The sequence below is a fragment of the Peromyscus maniculatus genome, chromosome 15 (genome assembly GCF_049852395.1).
Source record: "Peromyscus maniculatus bairdii isolate BWxNUB_F1_BW_parent chromosome 15, HU_Pman_BW_mat_3.1, whole genome shotgun sequence".
Lineage (NCBI taxonomy): Eukaryota > Metazoa > Chordata > Mammalia > Rodentia > Cricetidae > Peromyscus > Peromyscus maniculatus.
In genome coordinates, this window is record NC_134866.1 from 38233555 (window position 1) to 38236610 (window position 3056).

At 42.0% G+C, this 3056-nt stretch overlaps 1 pseudogene; it reads left to right on the forward strand.

Moving 5' to 3' along the window:
- The first annotated feature begins 2816 nt into the window (after positions 1-2816).
- The window catches only part of LOC102916529 (protein PIMREG pseudogene), a 676-nt pseudogene continuing 436 nt past the window's right edge, over positions 2817-3056 (forward strand).

The following is a 3056-nucleotide window of genomic DNA, read 5'->3' on the forward strand; positions in this document are numbered from 1 at the left end:
CCAACATCAAATTAAATGGAGAGAAACTCAAAGTGATTCCACTAAAATCAGGAATAAGACAAGGCTGTCTAGTCTCCCTATATCTATTCAATACAGTACTCAAAGTTCTAGCTAAAGCAATAAGACAACAAAAGGAGATCAAAGGGATACAAATTGGAAAGGAAGAAGTCAAACTTTCACTATTTGCAGATGATATGATAGTCTGCCTAAGTCACCTCAAAAATTCTACCAGGGAACTCCTACACCTGATAAACACCTTCAGTAATGTGGCATGATACAAAATTAATTCAAAAAAATCAATAACCCTCCTATACACAAATGATAAATGGGCTAAGAAAGAAATCAGAGAAATAATACTCTTTACAATAGCCACAGATAATAGAAAATACTTTGGGGTAACACTAACCAAGCAAGTGAAAGATTGGTATGACTAGAACTTTAAGTCCTTGAGGAAAGTAATTGAAGAAGATACCAGAAAATGGAAAGATCTCCTATGCTCATGGAAAGGTAGGATTAACATAGTAAAAATAGCAATCTTACCAAAAGCAATCTACAGATTCAATGCAATCCCCATCAAAATCCCAACACAATTCTTCACAGACCTTGAAAGAACAAAACTGAATTTCATATGGAGAAACAGAAAACCTAGAATAGCTAAAACAATTCTTTACAATAAAGCAAGCTATGGAGATATCACCATTCCTGATTTCAAGCTCTACTATAAAGCTATAGTAATAAAAACAGATTGGTATTCGCATAAAAACCGACATGTGGACCAATGAATGGAATCCAATTGAAGACCTTGACACTAATCTGCCCACCTACGGACACCTGATTATTGACAAAGAAGCAAAAAACTACAATGGAAAAAAGAAAGCATCTTCAACAAATGGTGCTAGCATAACTGGATGTCAATATGTAGAAAATTGCAAATAGACCCATATATATCAACACGCACAAAACTCAAATCCAAGTAGATCAAAGACCTTAACATAAATCCAGCTACATTGAACCTGATAGAGGATAAAGTAGGAAGTAGCCTATAACGCATTGGCACAGGAGATCACTTCATAAATATAACACCAGTAGCACAGACACTGAGAGCAACAATTAATAAATGGGACCTCTTGAAACTGAGAAGCTTCTGTAAGGCAAAGGACACAGTAAATAAGACAAAATTTCAGCCTACAGAATGGGAAAATATGTTCATCAAGCTCACATCTGATAGAGAGCTGATCTCCAAAATATATAATGAACTCAAGAAACTAGACATCAAAATAGTACACAATCCAATTAAAAATTGGGCTGCAGAGCTAAACAGATTTCTCAACAAAAGAATCTCAAATGGCCAAAAGACATTTAAGGAATTGCTCAACATCCTTAGTCATCAGAGAAATGCAAATCAAAACAACTCTGAGATATGATCTTACCCTGTCATAATAGCTAAGATAAAAAAAAAATTGATGACAGCTTGTGTTGGAGAGGATGTGGAGCAAGGGGAACACTCCTTCACTGTTGGTGGGAATGTAAACTTGTACAGCCACTTTGGAAATCAGTATGGCAGTTTCTCAGAAAATTGGGAATCAATCTACTGCAAGACCAAATGATGCCATTTTTGGGTGTGTACCAAAGGGATGCTCATTCATACCATAAAGACACTTACTCAACTATGTTCATAGCAGCATTATTCGCAATAGCCAGAACCTGGAAACAACCTAGATGCCCCTCAACCAAAGAATGGATAAGGAAAACGTGGTACATATACACAACAGAGCATTAATCAGCTGAAAAAAAATAAAAACAATGACATCATGAAATGTGCAGGTAAATGGATGGAACTAGAAAATATCATCCTGAGTGAGGTAAACCAGACTCAGAAAGACAAACATGGTATGTACTCACTCATAAGTGGATACTAGGCATAAAGCAAAGGATAATCAGACTACAACCCACAGCTCCAGGGAAGCTAGGAAACAAGGAGGACCCTAAAAGGGATGTGTGGATCACCTTGGGAAAGGGAAATAGAGGAAATATCCATGAGTAAACTGGGGAGGGGGAGGGCAGTAAAGGGGAGAGGATGGGGGATGAAAACATGAAAGGATGGGATGATTGAGCTGGGGGAGGGACAGAGTGGTAGAGCAATGAAAAAGTTATCTTGATAGAGGGAGACATTATGGGGTAAGGGAGAAACCTGGTGCTATGGAAATTCCCAGGAATCCATAAGGATGATCCCAGATTATACTACTAACATTAGTGGTACGGGCACCTAAATTGGTCTACCCTGGTAATAAGACTTGTGAATACCCTACCTGTCATCATAGAGCCTTCATCCAGTAACTGATGGAAGCAGATGCAGAGGTCCACAACCAAGCACCAGGCTGAGCTTCAGGCGTCCAACTGAAGAGAGGCAAGAGGGAGTGTTTGAGCAAGGGATGTCAAGATCATGTGAGGCTGGAGAACAGGGTGCTTTATGAGTCCTCCTGGAGAACATAGGCAGTTCTCGTCACTTCTTCAAGGTCTCCTTAAATCACTCTTGGGCTGTGGCCAGTGGATATCAATGGGCCCAGATATGGCTGAAATAGAAGGCTTCTGGATCCCCTGTTAGTCAAGTCCTTGTTAGCAGTGGCCTGAGGATGCTGATGAGCCGAGTGCCTCCTCTGGAAGTTCATGGGGTGGGTGGCACGGACATCCTGATGGCTTGGTGGCTGGACACGGCCTGTTTCCTGTAGGGTGCTGGTTTCAAATCTGCTGTGGTGGGCAAAGAGCGGGTATCAGGTAGGGAGAATCTAGCGGGCAGAGGAGACTGGACCAAGCACATGGTGTCTCAGTGGCAGGGCATGACTGCCTCCATGCGCAGACAATCATTCCTAAAGGAGGAACATCTAGAGAGGGTGGTGCCCCGGTCTGCTGAGGGCCATCTGGAGACGGGTCCCCTGGGCTCACTGTGCAGACGGTTCCAAAGGAGGTCGCCACTGAGAGCCATCAGCCTCAACCTCGGGACTGGCCCCTCCTGGAAACGCCTGGAAACCCCAGAGCCAGAGCAGCAGCATCTTAAG